The following is a 26,429-nucleotide window of genomic DNA, read 5'->3' as shown; positions in this document are numbered from 1 at the left end:
TAATGAAATAGAGATTTTTTTTAAATGCAAAGAATCAATGAAACAAAAAGCTGGGTCTCTGAAAAAATAAACAAGATTGACAAGCCCCTGGCAAATCTGACTAAAGTGAAAAGGAAAAAGACCTAAATTAACAAAATCAGAAACAAAAAAAGTTAGAAAACAGTAAACACCATGGAAATCTAGGGAATCATCAGAGACTAGTTTAAGAACCTATATTCCAATAAATTGGAAAATCTTGAAGAAATGGAAAAATTTTGAGATACTTATGACTATCCAAAACTGAACCAAGAGTATATTAACCACCTAAGCATATCTATAACACAGAATGAAATTGAAATAGCAATAATCTCCTAACAAAGAAAATTCCAGGACCTCACAGATTCTCAGGTGAATTCTACCAGACCTTCAAAGAGGAACTAATACTAACACTCCTTAAATTTTTCCATGAAATAGAAAGGGAAGGAACACTGCCCAACTCATTCTATGAAGCCATTATTATACTCCTCCCAAAACTGGACAAGGGCACATCCAAAAAGGAGAACTACAGGCCAATCTCCTTAATGAACATTGATGCAAAATCCTCAATAAAATAATGACAAACCAAATCCAACAAGATATCAAAAAGACCTTTTTGTTGATTCAACACAACCAAGTTGGCTTCGTCCCTGGGATGTGGAGGTGTTTCAACATACACAAATGAGTAGGTGTAATACAGCACATTAATAGAAGCAAAGACAAACACCACTGCAATAGATGCAGTGATATAATAGATATTTCTCAATAGATGCAGAAAAAGCCTTTAATAAGATTCAACACCACTCCATGATAAAAGTTCTAAGAAAACTAGGAATAGAAGGAAAGTACCTCAACATTATAAAGGCTATATATGACAAACCTACAGCCAACATAATACTTAATGGGGAAAAACTGAAACCATTCCCCCTAAACACAGGAATAAGACAAGGGTGCCCACTATTCCCACTCCTATTCAACATAGTCCTGGAATTCCTAGTTAGAGCAATTAGGCAAGAAGAAGAAATAAAAGGAATACAAATAGGCAAAGAAACTGTCAAAATGTCCCTATTTGCAAATAACGTTATCCTGTACTTTAAAGACCAAAAAAAACTCTATTCAAAATCTTCTAAATACCATAAACAGCTTCTGCAACATAGCAGGATACAATGTCAACTTATAAAAATCAGAAGCCTTTCTATACACCAACAATGAACAAATTAAGAAAGAATATACCTAGGAGTAAACTTAATGAAAAACATAAATGACCTCTTCAAGGAGAAACACAAAACTCTGAAGAAAGAAAACGAGGAAGACTACAGAAAATGGAAAGCTCTCTCATGCTCATGGATTGGCAGAATCAACATAGTAAAAATGGCTATACTACCAAAAGTAATCTACATGTTCAATGCAATACCCATCAAAATTCCAATGATATTCATCACAGAGACTGAAAATCTACTATAAGGTTCATTTGGAAACACAAAAAAGAGCAACTAGGCAAGGCAATACTGAGCAAAAAGAGCAATGCTGGAGGTATCATAATACCTGACTTCGAATTATACTACAGAGCCATAGCAATAAAAACAGCAAGATACTGGCACAAAAACAGATATGAAGACCAGTGGAACAGAATAGAGGACCCGGATGTGAATCCACACAGCTATGCCCACCTGATTTTTGACAAAGATGCCAAAAACATATGATGGTGAAAAGACAGCCTATTAAAAAAACGTTGCTGGGTAAAGTGGCTATCTGCCTGCAGAGAAGTGAAACTAGATCCATGCCTGTCACTCTGTAGTAGCATAAATTCAAAGTGGATTAAGGACCTTAGTGTCATACCTGAAACTTTGCAGTTAGTACACCAAACAACGGGGAATACCCTGAAAACAATAGGCATAGGCAAAGACTTCCTCAGTAGAACTCCATAAGCTCAGCAACTAAGAGGACAAATGGCACTATATGAAATTTAAAAATCTTCTGCACATATGTAGACGTTAGATATAAAAGATAAATACATAAGTACATATATGATCAGAGAGAAAGAGAGAGAGAGAATGAACATAATTGTAAAGGTCGGTCTAGCTGAGGTGACCAAGGGGAGGAGCAAGAGGAAAAGAGAATGATGCAAAGTGAATACTGAAATGCATTGCATCTGTGTATGGAGATGGAATTATGAAACACACTGAAAGCTGTTAACTGTGGGAAAGATTTCTAGAGAAAGAGTAAGTAGTAGAGAAGGTTAATCTGATTAAAGTACAAAGTATAATACACACATGTTTGAAATACCATGGTGAAACCCCTTTGATCAATCAATATGCACTTAAAAATGGAAGACAGAAAGGTAAAACATGTCCTGTCTGGAGGTGGGCAGCAGTAGGAAGGCAGAGATAAAATGGAAAAGGTGAAGGATAAGTATGGTTGATGTATTTTGTATGGGTGTATGTAAATAGAACAATGAAACCTGTTGATTTTTTTCTAAAAGTAGGAAAGGGGGATGAGGGACAATGAAGGAGGATGTGAATTGTATCAAGATACAATGTAAACACACATCTAAAGGTCACAATGAAATCAATTGTGCAACTAATATAAGCTAACACAAATGTAAAATAAATAAATAAATAAAGGGGTATCTTTCAAAAATTAAGAGAAGTTAACTTTTCAGACAAACAAAACCAAAAGGAGTTAATCACTGCTAGACTTTCCTCTAAAGAGCAACACAAGAGTATAAGAAAGCATGAAATGTGGTAAAGCTAAGTACATAGATAAATGCAGAATACAGTATTACTACAATGGGAATGGGGAAATCAATTTTAACTCTAGCATAAATGTAAAAAACAAAGAAAATAAGATAACCTTAACTAAGTTATGGATATACGATATTAATTGATATGAATCATGGCATGGGGGAGAGTTAAGCTACTATCAACATAAATTAGACTGCTCTAATTACAATACATTTTTTGTAAGGCCTGCAGCAATCATAAAGAAAATACGTACAGAAGTTATACAAAAGAAAAAATATCAATACAAACATAAAACCAAAAGTAACCAAACACAAAGGAAAACAGTAAGAGAGGAAAGTAGGTAAACAGAGCTACAAGACCAACAGGAAAGTGAATGAAAATGGCAGTTACAAACACATATCTCCAATAATTCCTTTAAATATAAATGCATTAAATTCTCTATGAAAACGTAGAGTTGCTGAATTGATTACCAAGCAAGACCTAGCTGTAGGCTAGATACAAGAAACTCATTTTAGATCTAATGACACACATAGAACAAAAGCGAAGGGGCAGAATGAGATATTCCACACAAATGAAGTTTTCAAAAAGTAGCAGTCATATGCACATCAGATAAAATGGTGAAATGAGACAAAGTAGCCCATTGTATAAGATAGGCCATTATATAAGGACAAAAGCATCAGTTTAACAGGAAAATATAACAATTGTAAAAGCATGCACCCAATACCAGAGCATTAAAGTATATAAAACAAATATTGATAGATCTTAAAAGAGAAACTGAGAGTAATACAATAGTAGTAGAGATTGCATTACACTTTCATTTATAAACAGAACTTTCAGACAGAAAACCAACACAAATAGAATGTGCTTGAATAACGTTACATACCAAATGGACTTAATAGACATGTATAGCAGCAGCACCCCACGGTAGAAGAATGCACACTTTTCCCAAGAGCATGTCAATAATCTCCAGGGGATATTACATCCTTAGTCACAAAACAACTTCTAACTAACTTAAGACCAAAATCACATCAAGCATCTTTTCTGACCCGAAAAGAATATAAGTAGAAATCAGCAATGGAAAAACAAAATCACAGTTCCATGGCTACTGAACAAAATACTCTTGAACAGGTATACCAGGCCAAAGAAACCAAAATGGAATTTTTTAAATATCTCAAGACAAAATGAAAATACAACATACCAAAGCTCATAAAATGCCACAAAAGTGGTAATAAAAGGAAGGTTTGAAGTGATAAACATCTACATTGACAAAGGAGAAAGACCCTTATAAGCCCTCTGACATACATCAAGGAACTGAAAAAGAGCAACCTAAGTGCAAAGGTAGCAGAAGCAAAGGAATAATAAAGCTAGGCACAAAAACAAATCAGAGAACAGAAAAATAGAAAAAAAAATAACAAAACTAAGAGTTGGTCTTCTGAACAAAAAAGCACAATCAACTTTTTTTCTATAAAAGAATAAAAGAGAAGAGGCAAATAAAATTAGAAATAAAAAAAGACATTATAAGAGATTCCTTACAAACAAAATAGTACTAAAAGAGAATATCATTAATAATTAGAAGCTAGTTAATTGGATAACAAAGAGTAAGTATAAAAATTACTTGAAACTATCTACCAAGGCTGAATCAGGAAGAAATAGTCTAAAACCTCCCAAAAAAGAAAACCCAAGCCCAAGCCCAGGTATCTTTACACCTAAGTCTACTAAACATTTAAGAAAAAGTAGTAACATCATTCTTAAATTCTTCCCAAAAAATAGAAGAAAAAGGAATACTTTCAAACTTATTTTACAAGGTTATTTCCATCCAGACACTAATGCCAAATCAAGACAGTATAAGAAAATTAGAGAAGATAAACCAATTGGAGTTATAATATATATACATGGAAACATCACAAAGAAACTCCCTGTGTAGCTACCTTTATCTCAAATAAGCAAAAATGACATGTTTTTCTTTTTATCTTTTCTTTTCTACAAAATTAGAGAACAGGAGGGTGGAACAGATCAGTGGTGGGGAGGGGGGTGAGTAGGAGGGTGAATGTGGCACAAAAAATGTGTGCACACAGTATGTAAATGCAAAAAGGATACCTGTTGAAACTATTCCAGAAATCAGGGGAGAGGGAGATAAAGGAGAGCAGTGTGTGTGGGGGTGAATTCAAGTATGATATATTTGATACATAGTAAGAATCTTTGTGAATGCCACAATGTACCCCCATCCAGCACAATAATAAAGGAAAAAAATAAAAATAATTTTTAAAACTCTGTAAAAAAATAAACCCTCAGGTCATACTTATGATGATATGATGAAGACAGATGCAAAATTCTTCAATAAAATAATAGCAAAATGAACAGCACATTACAAAACTACAAACCATGACTAAGTGAAGTTATTTTAGCCAAATCTGTAAACTTGATGTTACCCTTACCTCTCTATTGTAATGTTATCATGGAAATGAGGTAAAAGCAACCTCAAGGACTAGCTCAGCAAGCACATTTTTTCTTTGATTCAGAGTATATCTTTTACTATAGCCCACTGATTCACTTCCCTCCTTCCTCATTAACTAATAGACTTTGGATTAAACTTTTTAGATCCATCTAGAGATGTATTATAAATTTTAATCTTCCCTATTTATTAAATGAAAGTTATTGAGACTAATAATTTTCTTATGAGTATAAAAATTCCATTTAATTAAAATTAATGATCTCACTGACAAAGATTTTTGAGTTCAGAGAATAAGATCTAAGACTTAGTGTAAAAGAGGAGCCTAGGACAAATATAATAAATTGAAAGCACCTTTTGCTTCCCAAATGTAGTAAAGACAAATTTCCATTTGCTAACAGAATATAAGACTTATTGCAGCATGTGGCATTGCTTTGGGTTTGGTCTCCTGTCTCATTTATGACTAACCACTATACTTAATTTAAAAATTTCCCTTAATATGAATGAGTAAAAGAAGCAGGGAAATGGAATTTAAATGCCATCAAAGCCACCCTTAATAGTGTGTCATTTTGTGCACAGTCAAGCTTTAGATATTAATGAAAAAATTAAATTAAAGGTTTTAATATAAAACCAGAAGATTAGCCAGACAGCAAGATATAGTTTTTTTGTGCATACCTATTGAGTATACTCCTCATGTAAATCTTTCCTAGCACTCTTTAAGCTGTAGGTATAATTTATTAGAAAAGCCAAAGTAAAATCCACTCCATGGCAAACTGCTGAAATTACTTTTCCTTAGAGTCAATGGATATAGTAAGGTTTTAAAAAAATAGCTAAGAATCAGGGACAAATCCATTTAAGCCTATCACTGGATCAATAATCAAATTTCTGCTAACAGATATTATGAAAATGAAAAGGTAAGCAAATGAAAGCAGCCACCATTTCTTTCTACAACAGCAGTTTGTCTGGACTGGCTGCCTGCAACTTAGTCAACAGACCTGGTTCACGTCCAATATAGCTATTTCATTTATAAAGAAATATTCTTCCTAAATGTAGATTTGTGAAAGTATATACAGTGTGAAGTCATAGACCATATCCACTAAGAAATTTATTCAATTGTTTTTTAGATGATTTAAAAAATAAGAAAAAAGTTGAGGTGCCACTGGGTAGTTAGAAATGATCTGTTGAAAAAGCATACCTGTTATATCATGAAATATCCTCTGTGAATGGATCATCTGTGAAAATCACCTTGGGTGAATAGATGATTTATTGCTCCAGAGGGAAGAAAGAGAAAAAGGACATTTTCTGTTTTCATCTGTCATGCAGTAACAGTATTTCAGAATCATTTCAAGAAGTAAGTTGAGTTATTTGACCAAGACAATAAGTAGGTTGACTAAAGTCTGGCTAGAAGGGGAGAAGATGAAACCACCAAGTTTTACTTAAAAGAATTTGTTTTTTTTAAAGAACTTCTGAGGATGTGAGGATGACTGGCTGCAACATCTGTCACCCCATTGATCATCAAGGTTAATTTGCCTGATCTGGCTGGCTGGGCAGGTGTCCCCTTCCTCCCTCACCGCTCCATGTGCTTCCCTCCCGAAGCTGTGCGCTGGGTGGAAGAGGACGCCCATCCCCAATAGAGGAGGACCATTCTTCGACCAAGGGTATAGGAGTAGCTGTGCTCTCCGGCTAGAACCTCCAAACAAGCTCTCATTATCTTCTGAGATAATGCCTCTTCAGGAGCTGTGCTAAGAGTAATCAAATGTCAAAGGTGCTAACATTTCAGGAGATCTACATAGGGCCTGATAAGTCAACAACAATGATCAGAGGCTTGTTTTCATATTACAGGGCTCACTGGGCTTTGCCACTGCTCTCTCCCTAAAGTACTTGAACAGGAAGAGGATAATTAGTTTACCTTGAGAACACAAGTCAGATTCAGAAAGCAACAGTAGAAAGGCAAACAGCAGGGGTCACGGACTGGTCAATCTTCCCATTCTGAATTAGAGATGGCCATCATGCAAAGTAGGAAAGATACAAGTGATCTTGCTGTGTGTTCTGAGTATCTGCAAACAATGTACTCAAATACTCAAAAGTCATGAATTCACTTTCACATGGTTCTTAGTACAACCTCTCCTCAAGAAGCAGAAAATGAAAAGTGTAGTCATTTCTTTGAATAACAAACTACTCAATGTGTTCTAAATGCCTAATACTGTACTAGGCATTGAGGATATGGCAATTAACAAATAAACAGATTCCTTGCCCTTGATAAGCTTAAAGTATAGTGCAATATGCAAGGCATTAAATATTTAAGTCTATATATACATAAACACAAGCACAGTACGACCTCTGAATGAAAAGTACAGGATGTGATGAATGATTGTAGCAGGATACCTGATCTAACTGCTGAAGGGTCTTTTAGCTAAGATCCAAGAATGAAAAAGACAACAATATAGAACGTAGAGACTAGTACAGGAAATATAATAGCCTGAGGATAGGAAAAGCCCATTGAGCTCCAGAACCAAGAGGAAGGCAGAGGCTACATAGCAAATCGTTAAAAGGTTAGGTTCCTTGATATTAGAGGGATTTATAGAAATGATACAGCATAGTATAGCAAGAAAGTGGTCTTAAGAGGAATCAATTTGAAAAATGTCTCAACTTTCTGTTTCCTAATACTTGTGAGCAGAAGAAGATGCACACTTTTTGGTAAAGATGTCAGTGAAGGAAATACACAGACTACAACTGTCCCATGACAAAACAAAACAAACCCAAACAAAAAATTGAGATGAATCCCCCTGAGGACTTATCCTGCATGGCAGTTCAATTTCTTTTTTGCCCAAGTTGACTTTAGCATGTCACAGTCAATCAGTAGAAGTATTTACAGTTTTTGTACTCATTAAGTATATATAAAGGGACCAATGTTCAAAAGCAAAACTATTCTTTCTTAATATCCTCCCAGCTTTGAAGAAATTAGGAGCCATTCTTCATATTCAGTCTCCCTGACCTGAATTATGTGAGTCTCAGGGTTGCCTGGTTGAGAATGTTTGCACAAATGATCCATCAGCACTCAAATCAAGTTATGATAACTTAAGATGATACATTCTCACCAGAGCACAACATATAACAAGGCAGCACGTATGCAAGTTTTGGAGTCTCCCCAGCTCCTAGTAAGAGATATTGAAACCAGAATTCTAGGCCTAAGGCCCAAACTCCAGGGGCTTCGCATATCGGGTCCAACTATTTGCTCCCTAACACACCAAATAAAGAGACAAATAATGGTGAAGGGCAGAGAAAAGAGTTTTATTGTATGATATGGACGTGACATAACAGGAGGCAAAGTAAACACTTTCACCCATCTTCAGGTTATAGAAATGAGCACCTTAAGTTTAAGTAAAGAAAGAATTAAGGCAAACAGTGAGAGATATGTATAGCTAACCAGTAGCAGTCACAGTGTGGCCTGGTTCCTCAGGGATTCTGGAGAAGTTGTTATCTGTCATCATTTGATCTGAGCAGTCTGCTTCTGGAGAGGCAATTTCTCCTGCTGCAGGGTACAGCCTCATCATTATACGTAGTTGTCCTCAATGTAGTAGGGGATGATCTGTCCTGCAAAGCTTTGTTGATCCACTCCTTGAGGACAGTTTCAGCTCTTGTCATAAAAATATTATCAATCAGTCCTCTTCTTCCTGGATTCCATTCCAAGTTTGCTTTAAAGTGAATGGATTAGAGCAAAGACTGATACCAAAGTTACAAAGTAGATACAGAGATGTATTCTCCAGTCAGTGTTTTTTTTTTTTTTCAGAAAAAGTAGTTTCTTAGTACTTGTTACGGTGCACTTTGTTACATTCTTCATGTTTGGGTTGAAGTCTTCCCAGTCAAAGGAAACTCTTAAGAAAGATTTATCAAGGGAGATTCCAAGATGGTGGCTAGAGGTAGGAAGCAGAAAGTGACCCTCCTATAGTGAAATCTTGGAGAGACGCTGGAGACACACTTTGCAGGCATAATCACCGAGAAAAGGCATAACATTGACCCCTCCACATCTCCAGCCGGTGCAGAGAATCTCCACTTCACGTTAAACGGAGAAACGAGGAGGGCCCCTGGGGCCGCCAGTGGCCGGCGCCCATACGGCTTGGGAAGACATGGACCAGGTGAGCTTCGCGGTACTGCGGTAGCCCCACAGACAAGCCTGGGCCAGAGCAGCTTAGCCCCCTGGACAGACTGACCTCCACCCGGGAAAAAAAAAGAGAAACTGAGTAATAAGCAATAAGAACAGTTAAGGCACGCTGGAAAGAGGGTGGGGCGCCCTGAGCGCTGAAGATTGGGGGAAGGAATCCTTCCCGGGACTGTAAATAAACAAGCCGGGCTGGCCAGAGAGCCTCTGGCGGGAGCGGGGCGCGCGCCCAGCAACCAGGAGCGGGGAAGCTTGTGAGAGGAGGAAAGACCCACTTCCCATGTGAACTGTAAACAAACACGGCGGCCGGCAGGAGCAGCAGCACTGCCCAGTAAGCAAGAGCAGGAAAGCTGCTGAAAGTGGCAGTGGGAGGAAAACTTCAGAGGAGAGGGGCTCCCACATGAACTGTAAATAAACACGCAGGCCTGACAACGTGGGGCAGTGTCACCTTTCCCAGTGCTTGGAAAGGGGAAAGCCTGTAGCAGAGGCTCCCGCACAGGAGAACTCTGAGCAAACAAAGCCTGTGGGACCAGGTGAGTGCTAGCTCACCCCAGAGATCTGCATAAATAACGCCGCCAGCTACAGGCTGAGAGCAGCAGGCAGGCAAGCCACAGTTGCAGATACCACTCTCAGAACTGTCTCCAGATGCTTTTTTTTCTTTTTCTCCCTACCTTTGATGAGAGAACAACCGAATTACACCTGCAAGCCGACAAACTTACTGAAACTGTATTACATTTGAACTGGGGACACTTGGTGGGGCTTTTTTTTTTTTTTTGTGTGTGTGAGTGTGTAGTTTTGTTCTACTTTATGCATACCCTTTGATGAGACAACTACAGAACAACATCTGAGGCACCAACTCCAGGACTGGAGATTGAGACAGACACCCAAATTATTAAGACTGAAACTGCATTGCATATAAACTTGGAAGTTTTTTGGTTTTTTTTTTTTTTAATTTTCTATTTTCCATTTTATTTTAATTCATTTTTATATATAGATATTACTTTCATTTACTTATTTTTTATTTTATTTATCTTTGATTTTCAATCCTCTCTCTGTCTCTCTAATGTTTGTTCAGCTTACTGTCGATTAGTACACTAACACTCCCTGTTTATACCTTTGAAACTCTCTTGTCTGATACCTTGTTCTGCTTTCTCCCTCTTGTCTGTATATTTGTTTTCTCCTTTTCTTTAACTTCTTGCTTTCCATCTCAGCTCACTCTTCCATTCTAAATATTACCATTGTTATTATTACAAGCTAGAAAATACTTAATTACACACAGTACAGGGACAGTAACAACACCAAGGACAATGACAGGAAGACAGAAAAAACAGGGAAACCAGTTTCCCAACAGCAAAAAATTAGTACAGGAACCAGAGGGGAATGAAGAGAACAGAAACTCAGATCCAGACTCCAATAAAATGAAGATAAACTATGCCAAAGGACTCAATGAAGCCCACAAGAATAATTTAAAAGAAGACATACTACAAGTACTCAATGAGAATTTTGTAGAGCTGATACTGGATAGGGTCAACCAAAATGTACAGCAGACACTCAAGAAATTCCAAGACAATAAAAATACAGAATTTGAAAAAGCAAAAGAAGAAATAAAGGAAACCATAGAAGCACTGTATAAACACCAAAGTGAAAGAGAGAACACAATGAATAAATGGATAAATGAACTCAGGACAAAAATAGACAACAATAAAGAAGAAAACTGCCAGGATATGGAAAACCTCAGAAAAAAGAACGAAACAGAACTGTAAAACAAAACGGAAGGCCAATCCAGCAGAATAGAACAAACAGAAGACAGAATCTCAGAATTTGAAGATGAAATGGTAATTAAAGGAAAAACCGAAGAACTATTAATTAAACAACTCAAGACATGTGAAAAGAAAATGCAAGAACTCACTGACTCCATCAAAAGACCAAACTTGAGAATCATGGGCATCGAAGAAGGAGAAGAGGTGCAAGCGAAGGGAATGTGTAATATATTCAACAAAATAATAACAGAAAATTTCCCAAATCTAGAGAAAGATTTTCCCATACAAATGCAAGAGGCCTCAGGGACACCAAACAGACCAGATCAAAATAGAACTACTCCACAACATATCATCATTAAAACAACAAGTTCAGAAACTAAGGAAAGAATATTGAAGGCTGTAAGAGAGAAAAAACAAGTAACATACAAAGGTAAACCCATCAAAATCACAGCACACTTCTCAACAGAAACATTAAAAGCAAGAAGAGTGTGGGGTGAGATCTTCCGGGCACTGAATGAAAATAACTTCAACCCCAGGATACTCTACCCAGCAAAGCTATCATTCAAAATAGATGGAGCAATAAAAGTCTTCCAAGATAAGCAGAAACTAAAACAATATGTGACCACAAAGCCACCATTACGAAAGATTCTGCAAGGGATCCTGCACACAGAAAGTGACACCCAACTTAACCATGAAAAGGCAGGCAGCACCAAACCACAGGATAAGAAAAAGCAAGACAGTAGAGAGTAACATCACGTTAGGTACACACAATCAAACCTTCAAATAACTAAGAGAACTAAATGGCAGGAATCACCACATACCTATCAGTACTAACACTTAATGTTAATGGACTTAATTCACCCATCAAAAGACACTGTTTGACAAAATGGATTAAAAAAGAAGATCCAACAATTTGTTGCTTACAGAAGACTCATCTCACCAACAGAAATAAGCATATGCTTAGGATAAAAGGCTGGAAGAAGATTTACCAAGCCAATAGCCCCCAAAAACAAGCAGGAGTAGCAATACTTATCTCTGACAAAGTAGACTTCAAACCTACATTGATCAAACGAGATAAAGAAGGACATTCCATACTAATAAAAGGGGAAATAGACCAAAAGGAAATAATAATCATCAATCTGTATGCACTCAATGTCAACGCACCCAATTTCATCAAACATACCCTGAAAGACCTAAAAGCATATATAAACGCCAACACAGTGGTTGTGGGAGACTTTAACACTCCATTATCATCAATAGATAGGTCATCCAAACAAAAACTCAATAAAGAAATCCAAGATCTAAAATATGCAATAGATCAAGTGGACCTAGTAGATGTCTACAGAACATTTCATCCAACCTCTACACAATATACATTCTTCTCAGCAGCCCATGGAACCTTCTCCAAAATAGATCATATCCTAGGGCACAAAGCAAGCCTCAGCAAATATAAGAAAATAGAAATAATACTGTGCATACTATCTGACCACAATGCAGTAAAAGTAGAACTCAACAACAAAAGTAAAGACAAAAAACATGCAAACAGCTGGAAACTAAATAACTCATTACTTAATGAAGAGTGGATCATCGATGCAATAAAAGAGGAAATTAAAAAGTTCCTGGAAGTCAATGAAAATGAAAACACAACCTACTGGAACCTATGGGACACAGCTAAGGCAGTCTTGAGAGGAAAGTTTATAGCCATGAGTGCATATATTAAAAAGACCAAAAGATCCCAAATCAATGACCTAATGATACATCTCAAACTCCTAGAAAAACAAGAACAAGCATATCCCAAAACAAATAGAAGGAGAGAAATAATAAAAATAAGAGCTGAAATCAATGAAATAGAAACCAAAAAAACCATACAAAGAATTAATGAAACAAAAAGTTGGTGCTTTGAAAAAATAAACAAGATCGATAGACCCCTGGCAAACCTGACTAAAATGAGGAGAGAAAAAACCCAAATTAGTAGAATTAGGAATGCAAAAGGGGAGATAACAACAAACACCATGGAAGTCCAGGAAATCATCAGAGACTACTTTGAGAACCTATATTCAAATAAATTTGAAAATCTTAAAGAAATGGACAGATTTCTAGATACATATGATCATCCAAAAATGAACCAAGAGGAAATTAATCACCTGAATAGACCTATAACACAAAATGAAATTGAAGCAGCAATCAAGAGTCTCCCCAAAAAGAAAAGTCCAGGACCTGATGGATTCTCTGCTGAATTCTATCAGACCTTTAAAGAAGAACTGATACCAACCCTCCTTAAACTGTTCCATGAAATAGAAAGGGAAGGAAAACTGCCAAACACATTTTATGAAGCCAGTATTACACTTATCCCAAAACCAGGCAAAGACACCTCCAAAAAGGAGAACTATAGGCCAATCTCCTTAATGAACATTGATGCAAAAATCCTCAACAAAATAATGGCAAACCGAATTCAACAACACATAAAAAAGATTATTCACCATGACCAAGTAGGCTTCATCACAGGGATGCAGGGGTGGTTCAACATACGAAAATCAATAAACGTAATAAACCACATTAACAGAAGCAAAGACAAAAACCACTTGATCATCTCAATAGATGCAGAAAAAGCCTTTGATTAGATCCAACACCATTTCATGATAAAAGCTCTAAGAAAACTAGGAATAGAAGGAAAGTACCTCAACATTATAAAAGCTATATATGACAAACCTACAGCCAGCATTATACTTAATGGAGAAAAACTGAAACCATTCCCTCTAAAATCAGGAACCAGACAAGGATGCCCACTATCTCCACTCCTATTCAACATACTACTGGAATTCAAAGCCAGAGCAATTAGGCAAGAAGAAGGAATAAAAGGAATACAAATAGGTAAGGAAACTGTCAAAATGTCCCTATTTGCAGATGACATGCTCCTATACCTTAAAGACCCAAAAAACTCTACTCAGAAGCTTCTAGACATCATCAATAGCTATAGCAAGGTAGCAGGATATAAAATCAACATAGAAAAATCATTAGCATTTCTATACACTAACAATGAGCAAACTGAAAAAGAATGTATGAAAACAATTCCATTTACAATAGCCTCAAAAAAAATCAAATACCTAGGTGTAACCTAACAAAAGATGTGAAAGAATTCTACAAGGAAAACTATACACTTCTGAAGAAAGAGATTGAGGAAGACTATAGAAAGTGGAGAGATCTCCCATGCTCATGGATTGGTAGAATCAACATAGTAAAAATGTCGATACTCCCCAAAGTAATCTACATGTTTAATGCAATTCCCATCAAAATTCTAATGACATTCATTAAAGAGATTGAAAAATCTACTGTTAAATTTATATGGAAACACAAGAGGCCACGAATAGCCAAGGCAATACTCAGTCAAAAGAACTATGCAGGAGGTATTACAATACCTGACTTCAAACTATATTACAAAACAATAATGATAAAAACAGTTTGGTAGTGGCACAAAAACAGACATGAAGACCAGTAGAACAGAATAGATGACCCAGATATGAAGCCACACAACTATAACCAACTTGTCTTCAACAAAGGAGCTAAAAATATATGATGGAGAAGTAGCAGCCTCTTCAACAAAAACTGCTGGGAAAACTGGTTAGCAGTCTGCAAAAAACTGAAACTAGATCCGTGTATATCACCCTATACCAAGATTAACTCAAAATGGATCAAGGATCTTAATATCAGACCCCAAACTCTTAAGTTGATACAAGAAAGAGTAGGAAATACTCTGGAGTTAGTAGGTATAGGTAAGAACTTTCTCAATGAAACCCCAGCAGCACAGCAACTAAGAGATAGCATAGATAAATGGGACCTCATAAAGCTAAAAAGCTGTTCATCAAAAGAAATGGTCTCTAAACTGAAGAGAACACCCACAGAGTGGGAGAAAATATTTGCCAACTATACATCAGACAAAGGACTGATAACCAGAATATACAGGGAACTTAAAAAACTAAATTCTCCCAAAACTAATGAACCAATAAAGAAATGGGCATGTGAACTAAACAGAACTTTCTCAAAAGAAGAAATTCAAATGGCCAGAAAACACATGAAAAAATGCTCACCATCTCTAGCAATAAAGGAAATGCAAATTAAAACCACGCTAAGATTCCACCTCACCCCTGTTAGAATAGCCATCATCAGCAACACCACCAACAACAGGTTTCGGCGAGGATGCGGGGAAAAAGGAACCCTCTTACACTGTTGGTGGGAATGTAGACTAGTACAACCACTCTGGAAAAAAATTTGGAGGCTACTTAAAAAGCTGGACATCGATCTACCATTTGATCCAGCAATACCACTCTTGGGGATATACCCAAAAGACTGTTACTCCAGAGGCACCTGCACATCCATGTTTATTGCAGCACTATTCACAATAGCCAAGTTATGGAAACAGCCAAGATGCCCCAGCAATGACGAATGGATTAAGAAAATGTGGTATCTATACACAATGGAATTTTATGCAGCCATGAAGAAGAATGAAATGTTATCATTCGTTGGTAAATGGATGGAATTGGAGAACATCATTCTGAGTGAGGTTAGCCTGGCTCAAAAAACCAAAAATCGTATGTTCTCCCTCATATGCGGACATTAGATCAAGGGCAAACACAACAAGGGGATTGGACTTTGATCACATGATAAAAGCGAGAGCACACAAGGGAGGGGTGAGGATAGGTAAGACACCTAAAAAACTAGCTAGCATTTGTTGCCCTTAACGCAGAGAAACTAAAGCAGATACCTTAAAGCAACTAAGGCCAATAGGACAAGGGGACCAGGTACTAGAGAAAGGGTTAGATCAAAAAGAATTAACCTAGAAGGTAACACCCACGCACAGGAAATCAATGTGAGTCAATGCCCTGTATAGCTATCCTTATCTCAACCAGCAAAAACTCTTGTTCCTTCCTAATATTGCTTATACTCTCTCTACAACATAATTAGAAATAATGGCAAAATAGTTTCTGCTGGGTATTGGGTGGGGAGAGGGAGGGGGCAGAGTGGGTGGTAAGGGAGGGGGTGGGGGCAGGGGGGAGAAATGAACCAATCCTTGTATGCACATATGAATAATAAAAGAAAAATGAAAAATAAATAAATAAATAAATAAATAAATAAAAGATTTATCAAGCTACTTGTCCACTGTCACACCATCCTGAAATTAAATCATTTTCCCCAATTTAAAAACCTCTCTTTCACATGATAGTAATGAGATCTAACATCTAGATTCCTAGTAAAATTTCCTGGAATCTACAAGCATATTTTTGACATATTATTGGGCATTACCCAAGTCTAGTTACACACAGGAGCAATTAATTTTCTACAAGATCCAAAAAGGACTGAATATGATTGGCTGGGGCCTACCATGGTTACTTCTTATGACAAACAATAGAAAACTATACTCAATCAGTTATTAAAAAGTATTTATTGGCTCATTTAATTGAAAAATCCATATGCTAGCATCTTGTATATCTTCATTCTAAAATTTTCATCATTTCTCAAGTATATTTCCTCTAATTTGGCTTTATTATTGTGGTAGGAAAAGTACTGTACCAGCTTCAAGTCTCCTATCATCCTACCAAGCCCTGAAGAAAATAGAGGAGGGTCTCTTTTGCAATCTCTACATGGTACAAAGGAAACTTTGCTTCCCGAGAATTCTCATTGTTTCTTTTTTATGTATTTTTGAGCATGTTATTACTGATCCATTAAATAATTACTGTGACCAGAAGAATTTCATAGTATAATTGCCTTAAGGGTTATAACGAGGCTATTAAAAAGTATTTCAGTTGGCAGGGCAAAGGGGCGTGGAGAAGTGACCAAAAATGTCTGCTTCGTAAACCTCAAAGTTGCTTTGCATTAGTTTCCTGAGGATAAACATAATCATTTTAATTATTACAGAGTCAAGGAGAGAAGAGAAAGAAGAAGGAGGAGGTGGAAAGGAAGAAGAAAGAGAGTTTATACTTTTTTTTTTAATTCTGAGAGTATTAAGTGTAGTAGCAACAGCATATGAAGTAAAAGTTATTTTCTATTTTCTGGCCTAAGATTTGGGCTTCCTGAGGTGTTCCTTCTGTCTTTCCTACTATGGACATGTGACCTCCAGAATACATCTAAGAACAGAAATCAGATTTAGGGCTCCACTGGCAGGATGACATATGGATCACTGTCTTGATCCTGGTCAGTACTACATAGTCTCTATGACTCTGGCTAGTTTCTATATATCCAAAGACTCCAAAGAAAGTTACCTCAGTCTTTTTCTCAACTAGACAATCTGCATAGGTATTGGGTAAGCAATTATGTCACAGATTGACAGAAGTCAGAAGGGGACACTGCTTCCTTTCCACGATGACTGCCAGTAGCAGGCCTGAGAATACACAAAACAATTCAAGAGGGATAACACTAAGGACCAGTAGCTACTAGAGCAATAAGCTTATTTATTCTTTATCCCCTCTGAGTTACCTCTTCTCTTAGGGACATTTTTAAGTGCTTTGAACCATGAAGTTTCTTTGGTTTTAAATGTGATAATAAAACAAAGGGACAGTTGCATGTATCTTTATAAAATGAGCAGAAAATCAACAAACATTAACAATTGCCAGTGCACCAGACACCACGTGGGGCAGGCCACATGGAAAACAAAGAGCACCAGTGAGTACTTTCATTGTGGAGTACAAATGCCATCATAGCAATCCTCTAATTATCTTGCCTATAAAAAGTTGTTATTTAAATCTATCGCTTTGGGAAATGCTACATGTGACATTTCTTCAGGCCTTTTACTTGAATATAGAGCATCACACTACAAATGGAATGTAATACGAGGAGCCATGATTCTATTCTCAAGTGATGCCAGGAGAACATAGTGGCAATTTTTCATAAAATGAATTGTTATTATTATTCATCAAACAAATATGCAAACACCTCCTCAGTTCTGCCACATCTAACCTCACTAGATCAGCTCACAGAAACAGCTAGATCCATACCAGGGCCGGTTCACACAGGCTTTGTTATTTTAACACCTGAGCACAGTTCCTAAAATTCCTTAGGTTCACTCACTTCCTCAGCAATATAAACTGATACATGTTCTAGCAATATGCAAGGTGACAACACAGTTTCCCTTCTACATACAAAATGCAAACATTCACTTACTTTAACAGAATAGTTTTTAAATTTATTTATGTATGGACAAAAGTCTAAAGCTCCTATATTCTTGTCCTAACTTTACCTTCTACTAATTCCTGGCTCAACACTCACTTGTGTTTTCTAAAGATGCCCTGCAATATTCTGAAGCTGTGAATTTGTGCAAACCTTTCTTCCTCCACAACTTTTTTTTCTTTTGTCTATCCTGGGGGTTGAACTCAGGGCCTTACACCTCCTTAGAAAGTGCTCTACCACTTGAGTCATGGCCCCCCAATCCCCACACTACTTTTAACAAACTAATTCCTACTAGTTCTTCATGGTTAAATTCAATTTCACCTTTCTCCTAGGATCCTATGAGTAATGATAAATCTCCTGATGCAGTACAGCAGAAGGAATTAATGTTCAAGCTCTACAATTCTGGTTTGTCCTACTCAGCATACAAACTCATATCTCAAAAAAAGTTATTTACTGTTCATGAACCTCAACTTTTTTACCAGTAGGTGAAAAGTGTAATAACATTGTCATAAAAGGGCTTCTGTGGAGGTTTAAAGAGATATATGCACACATATCCATAGTAAATGCTTAGAATATGCCAGTTATTGTTGGTAATCAACTTTGCATCTTCCATTGTTCAAAGTACAGGACCAGCGCAATAAAGACATGCTGGATTGTACAGAACCTAGTCAGAAATCCTAAAACTATATAGAAATTTGAAACAGAATACAAAGAAAGCACCAATAAGCAAACAAGTCATTACATTCAGACAGCATGTTCTAAAAACGATGTGTCTTTAGGGAAACCTCCACATATTCAACTTCTCCTAGTGAAGTACAGTCTTTATTTCTTTCTGTCCCCTTTACTAGATTCCCTGGGCACCTCTGCATTCATTTCTTTGAATCCTTATGAAATCTCTGGTATTTGTTTTTTCTATATAAACTTTCTAACTTTCTTTGAATGAATTCTATTCTCTTTTGGCTGTTTCCTATCTACCTGACATATCATCATAGGTTTTTAGTGACCCATAAGACATTATGGTGCAATAATGGCTTCTTTAAATTTTTAAACTTTTGTTTTCATTATTGTTTATTAGAATAATGAAGAAATGTTAAGTGTAAATTGAACAATTTTTATTGTATAAATGCTTCAGAGAAAACAGCTAGAAAAAAAAAAAACAGAAAATTTCCCTAGAACTACCCTAGTATCATTCAGAATCCACACTTACTAAGGTCCTTGTGCTCACTGTTTTGGGAAATTAAGACCTTAATCAGCATTTGTCAGTTTTCTTCTACCATTAAGCAGCCTTTAAATTAGGCCATTTCCATCTCATTCAATCATCAGTTTTCAAAATGATATGAAATTCCAGAGCCACAAAAGTAATGAGAGATGAGGGAAAGTACCAAACTTTATTTTCACATTTCTTCTACTCTTGAAGTTTATTTTATTTGGACTTCAGTTGCACCAATTTTTATTTTTAATTACCTTCTTGAAGTCAGTCATTTTTTTCATGGTCTAGTTGATAAATCTTCACAGTGTGTTGGGTTTTGCAAAGTTGTAAGTGGCTAATTTATTTTACTTTTTTTTTTTTTTGCCAGAACTGAAGGGATATATCTGATTCTACATTTGGCATGTACTTTTAGCACTTTTTCAACCACATCATTTTTTCTCTCCAATGGTGTTGATTTGCTCGGTAAGCCCATGAATTATATAAGCTAGACAGCCATTGGCAGTTGATCTTTATCTTCCTATTATGTAATATGTCCACAGCCCTTCTTCAGAACTAAGATATCCATTTCACCAGCTATGGAGAGCTTTGGTAACTCACAGAACTTAGCTGAGTTCCTCTCTCGGTAATACTGTCAGACAGAGCTGAAGGTCAACTCCTGTCTCTAAGATCTGGATACCTCCTACCCTGATCAATGCAGGGTAATGAAATGTTGGCTTTTTTATCTCATCTCCCTTGAATTAGCAGAGGCATCTTTTGGGACTAAATCATAGATTAATCTTATTTATTCCCAACCCTATTTCTATCTCTTCCTCAAATAGGTTGATATTTGAGAGCATTCCTTTAATAATTTCTGTTCTAACATAGGTTTTACTATTGTTTATTTAATGTAAAGCCAATGACCAGGAAACAATTGCCACTGAAAACATGGCTCATTGCAGTTCCTAAAAAGAATGAGAAAATTATGCCATGGAGGTAGAGAGTACACATGAAGAAAACCAGAATCTGTCCATGGAAGAAGGAAAGGAAAGAACTGTGAGCAGAGCTCTTACAATAGTTTTCAAGAGAAGAAACAGACAAGGTGGGGTAAGCAGGTTTAGGATTAGTTAGTTTGAATAATATTAATGGACTCTAAGGTTTAAAACTTTTCTTTAGGTGTCTGGAACTTTCCCTGGAGTAATTAGAGTAGATAGTTGGGAGAGCGGGTTCTGGGTTGGTTGATTTTGTAGGCAACTTGTTAACCATCTCTAGGAACTGGCTACCTCAAGAAGGATAGTTTCTCCAGGGTCAACAGGGCTCCAGATGTCACAACATCAGGATATAGAAAACAAAAGACATTTCCTAAATGGAAATCTCAGAGTCTGCTTCCCTGAGAATCAGATATAAAATGACTTAGATCTCAATGCCTTAATGCATAATGCTTTAGCCTCTTATTTCTCTAAATGTTTCATTAGTAAATGTTCAGTGACTTTCTTATAAAAAAAAAAAAAGAAGTTTTAGTCTGTAGTCTTAGCCAATTTCCATGGTGTTAATGTTTCTATCATGGCTGATTTCAAGCTATCAATGTGATGTCAATGAAAAGAGAGTTCAAGGATCTAAGATAGTGACTAGAGGGAGGAAGCAGACAGCGTGAGATCTGTAAATCAAAAATCTTGCTGAGATGCTGGAGACACACTTGGCAGAAAAAAAAACACCAAGAAGAAGCAAAAATCTGACACCCCAAACCCCCTCCCCACACAAAGCTTCTCCACACCAAGTTACACTGAGAAACCAGGAGGGCCCCTGTGCTGCCAGATATTGGCTCCAAATCTGCTTGGGAGATGCAGACCAACAGGTGAGCAAATAAGCGGCATGTGGTATTCCCACAGCCACCCCGGGATAAACCAGCATAGCCCCCTGGACAGATTGACTTTAGCCCTACAAGAAAAACGAAACAAAACAAAAACTGAATAATAAAAAAGGAACAGAAAAGGACATGCAGCAGAGAGGGCGGAATGCTCTGAGCACACTGGAGAAGAGGGGAGGAAAAATCAATGAAAGAAAAAGTTGGTTCTTTGAAAAAATAACAAGATTTACAGACCCCTGGCAAACCTGACTAGAATGAGGAGAGAAAAAAACCCAAATCAGTAAAATCAGAAATGCAAAAGGGGAGATAACAACAATCACCAAGGAAATCCAGGAAATTGTCAGAGATTACTATGAGAACCTATATCCTAATAAATTTGAAAATCATGAATAAATGGACAGATTTCTAGACATGTATGACTGTCCAAAATAGAAAGGGAAGGAAAACTGCCTAACTCATTTTATGAAGCCATTATTACACTCATCCCAAAACCAGACAAAGACACCTCCAAGAAGGAGAACTACAGGCCAATTTCCTTAATGAATATCGATGCAAAAATCCTCAATAAAATAATGGCAAACTGATTCCAACAAAACATCAGAAAGACCATTTGCCATGACCAAGTTGGCTTCATCCCAGGGATGCAGGGGTGGTTCGACATACATAAATCTACAAATGTAATACAGCACATTAATAGAAGCAAAGACAAAAACCACTTGATCATCTCAGTAGATGCAGAAAAAGCTGTCAACAAGATCTAAAGCACTTCATGATAAAAGCTCTAAGAAAACTAGGAGTAGAAGGAATGTACCTCAACATTATAAAAGCTATATATGACAAAACTACAGTCAACATCATACTTAATGGTGAAAAATTGAAATTATATCCCCTAAAATCAAGAATGAGACAAGAGTACCCACTCTCCCCACTCCTATTCAACATAGTGCTGGAATTCCTAGCCAGAGCAATTAGGGAAGAAGAAGAAATAAAAGGGATACAAAGGGTAAAGAAATTGTCAAAATATCCCTATTTGCAGATGGTATGATCCTATACCTTAAAGACCTAAAAAACTCTACCCAAAAACTCGTAGACACCATAAACAGCTACAGCCAGGTGGCAGGATACAAAAATCAACTTACAAAAATCATTAGCTTTTCTATACACTAACAATGAACAAACTGAGAATAAATATATGGAAACAATTCCATGTACAATAGCCTCAAAAAAAAAAAAATCAAACACCTAGGAGTAAACTTAACAAGAGATGTGAATGACCTCTACAAGGAGAACTACAAACTCCTGAAGAAAGAGATTGAAGAAGACTATAGAAGGTGGAGAGATCTCCCATGCTCATGGATTGGTAGAATCAACATAGTAAAAATGGCTATACTCCCAAAATCCATCTACATGTTTAATGCAATTCCCATCAAAATTCCAATGATGTTCATTACAGAGATGAAAAATCTACTGTAAAGTTCACTTGGAAACACAAAAGACCACGACTAGGCAAGACAATATTGAGCAAAAAGAACAAGGCTGGAGGTATCACAATACCTGACTTCGAACTATACTATAGAGCCATAGTAATAAAAACAGCATGGTACTGGCACAAAAACAGACATGAAGACCAGTGGAACAGAATAGAGGACCTGAATAGTAATCCACACAGCTATGCCTATCTTATTTTTGACAAAGGCGCTAAAAACATACGATGGAGAAAAGACAGCCTCTTCAACAAATGTTGCTGGGAAAAGTGGTTATCCTTCCGCAAAAAACTGAAACTAGATCCATGTTTATCACCCTGTGACTCAGGTTACTCCAAAGGCACCTGCACACCCATGTTTATTACAGCACTATTCACAATAGACAAGTTATGGAAACAGCCAAGATGCCCCACTTCTGATGAATGGATTAAGAAAATGTGGTATTTATACGCAATTGAATTTTGCTTAGCCATGAAGAAGAATGAAATCCTAAAATTCACAAGTAAATGGATGGAAGTGGAGAGCATCATTCTTAGCGAGGTTAGCCAGGCTCAGAAGACCAAAAATCGTATGTTCTCCCTCATATGCGGACTTTAGATCTAGGGCAAATATAGCAATGTGGTTGGACTTGGGTCACATGATAAGGGGAGAGCATACACGGGTGTTATGGGGATAGGTAAGAAACCCAAAACATGATAGTATTTGATGTCCCCATTGCAGAGGAAGTAATACAGAAATCTTAAAGTGACTGAGGTCAACATGAGAAGGGGATCAGGAACTAGTGAAAAGGTCAGTTAGAGATGAATCAATTTGGGATGTAACACATTTGTATATGGAAGCAAGGTTAGGAATCTCTCTGTATAGCTATCCTTTTCTCAACTAGCAAAAACACTTTGTCTTTCTTATTATTGCTTATACTTTCTCTTCAACAGCATTAGAGATAAGGGCAGAAGATATTCTGCCTGGTATTGAGAAGGGGTGGGGGGAATGGAGGGGCAGGAGGTAGCGGGGAGAAATGGCTCAAACAATGTGTGCATATATGAGTAAACGAATAGAAAAAAGACAAAAAAAATGAAAAGATAGTTCACAGAGATTCAACCATGAATTCTGAGGAGTAGGTATGAATTGGGTCCATCATATCACTAACTCCTCCTTATAGGGAATAAAAACATTTTTGAAAACCATTTTCTCCATCTAAAGTATTGTAAAATATTACATGAGTAGAACTTAATCAAAGAGACTTTTCTACTTACCTCTTTCTTCACATTTCTCATGCTTTAGGTTTCAACCTGACATTTTCATTTTATTTTATCCTGGCTACTCCAGGATGTAGTTACATTGGTTGTAATAATGCAGGCTCCAATTGTCACTATATCCTCATATAGAACATGTGGATACTTTATAGTTTCCTTAAGTATTCTGGGGATTCTTATTTTTTTGTGGCACTGAGGTTTGAACTCAGGGCTTGGCACTTGCTAGGCAGGTACACTACTACTTGAGGTAGGCCTCCAGCCCATATTTCTAAGAATTCATAACCTGCTCTATGACATCAACAGGGTAGCAAAATGTGAAACCCAAGAACCTTTCTTACTCCTATTTTTCTGTGAAAAACCTAGAAGCTAAGTGAAAGGATTATGACCTTCAAGTGATCATGAAACTATACATGTTGAAACCAATAAAGGAATTCAAGTTATGCTCACACCAAAACCCCTACTTTTGGCATGGTGCCTTATGATCAGCAGGTAAGCCCTAAAATGTTGGATCATACATACAACACCCCAACTTTTCTGGGTGGTCCCCTGAGAACTGAGTTATGCAGTGTAACTCTTGGAGCATTGATAGGACCTAAATACTGAGAAATGTAAGTAACTGGTTATCTGAGAAAGATATACATAACAGCTTATGTTGGCAATTATCTTAGATCTGACCTTGGTATGGCACAAAGTAAGCAGATGAAAACCACCAATTCCCAACTTCTCACTGGAGGTAAAAAGAATTGTAACCTGTGCAATGATCTTTTCTCAGACTGCACAGAGGAAAAGCTTTGGCATGCCTATCCAGACCATTAACAGGACCTGGCTTATATTAGCCACCTGGGAGCCAATGAGAACAAGTATGATGGTTTGATTTAGCATAGAACTAGGCACCAGAGTCCCTAACACCAGTTTAATATATCAGGAATAGGAAAGAAGGAGTGAGAAGAAAAACTCAGATCCTAGCTTCTCCCTGAGAGCAGAAACTTTTCAGAGTGTCCAGTACTTAACTTTCTGGAAATGCCTTAGGACATTCTTGCTTGTCTGGGAATGCTAATGGGACTTGGCATAATCTAAATGCCTGGGGACAGATAAGAAAAAAGGAAGTAGGTTAAACTAGCATGAAGGTTTAAGACTCTGCCAGAATTTCTGGCTCAGGTGATTATGAGTGTCTTTTCTTACCTAAGACTAAAAGAGATGGTTATTTTTCTAATGTATAGACATCAACACAGTCAAGGATGATGCAAAAGCAAGGGAACCTGTTCCAAAGGCATCCAAATTGAACCCTAATGAAATAAAGACCTATAACTTGTCAGACAGAAAATTCAAAAAAAGTGTCATGAGGGGCTCTTTAGGATCACTGAGAATAATGCAGACACAACATGGAGATTTCCATTAAGAGAATAAAAATATAAAAATATGTGAAACTAATTATGAATCCAAAGAATACCATAAGTGAACTGAATAATTTTTGAAGGGTTCAACAGCAGACTACATCAAGCAGAAGACACAAATAGCAAATTGGAAAACAGATCATCATAAATTATCTAGTCATAAGAGAAAAAAAGAATATAAAAGAATGTGTAAGCAACCTGGAGAACACCAACTACTATAGACATTTCAAAAGGAGAAGAAAGGATCATAATCTTATTCAGAGAAATCAACCTAAATATTTCCCACATCTGAGAATGCAAATGAACATTCTGATGCAGAAAGCCTAAAGAACATGAAATTAAATAAACTTTCAAAAAAAATCTACAGTGACACATTAGAAACAAATTGTCAGAAGTCAAAGACAAAGAAAACTTTAAAACAGCAAGGAAAAAGTGACTTTTCACATTCAAGGGAATCTCTACAAGGCTAAGAGCAAGTTTTTCTGCAGAAATCTTGTACATGAGAAGGCAGTACGATATGTTCAAAGTGCTAACAGTGAAGGAAAAAAACCTGACAACTAAAAATAATATAGCTGCAAAACTGTCTTCAGAAATGAAGAGGAGAAGAAAAAGACTCCTAAACAAGCAAGCACTGAGGGAATTCATCATCATCAGACTTACCTTTCAAGATATGCTAAAGGGCATTCTTCAAATTGAAATTAAAAGAACCAAAATAGCACAATGATATCATAGGAAAGTACAAAAACTAATCAACAAAGTAAAATATATAATTAGAGAGTACAGTATTATTGTAATGATAGTAGGTTAATGCTTTTTATTTCTGAGATAAAAGTTAATAAATGAAGTCTTAAAATAAACATTAAAATATGTCAAAAGATACAAAATATTAATAAATGTAAGCTGTGATATCAATAACAGAAGACATGTGTAAGAAGTTAAAGCATGGGGTTTTACATGTGA

Source organism: Castor canadensis, chromosome 6 (assembly GCF_047511655.1).
Source record: "Castor canadensis chromosome 6, mCasCan1.hap1v2, whole genome shotgun sequence".
Classification (NCBI taxonomy): Eukaryota; Metazoa; Chordata; class Mammalia; order Rodentia; family Castoridae; genus Castor; species Castor canadensis.
This window is presented reverse-complemented; position numbering follows the sequence as displayed.